Source organism: Eimeria mitis, genomic scaffold (genome assembly GCF_000499745.2).
Source record: "Eimeria mitis Houghton genomic scaffold, Emh_scaff1061, whole genome shotgun sequence".
Lineage (NCBI taxonomy): Eukaryota > Apicomplexa > Conoidasida > Eucoccidiorida > Eimeriidae > Eimeria > Eimeria mitis.
The window spans coordinates 12,192-12,537 of record NW_013567362.1 but is presented as its reverse complement, the minus strand read 5'-3'; positions in this window follow the sequence as shown (position 1 = coordinate 12,537).

Genomic DNA, 346 nt, shown 5'->3' with positions numbered 1-346 from the left:
TATATATATATATATATATATATATATATATATATGATAGGGGACTCTAGCTGCTCGTGGCTGTCTCCAAGCGCAAACAAACTGCAGCAGCAACTGCTGCTGCAGCAGCAACTGCAGCAGCAGCACCTGCTGCAGCAGCACCTATTGCAGCAGAAAATGCTGCAGCTGCAACTGCAGCAGCAGCAGCTGCTGCTCGAGCAGCAACTGCTGCAGCAGCAACTGCTGCAGCAGCAACTGCTGCAGCAGCAAGGAGACAGGAGACAGTTTGTCTTTGGCCCCCAAGACAGAAGAAGAGAAATTTTGCTGCTTCTTCTTTATTGTTATTTTTTTATTTTTATTTAATTTG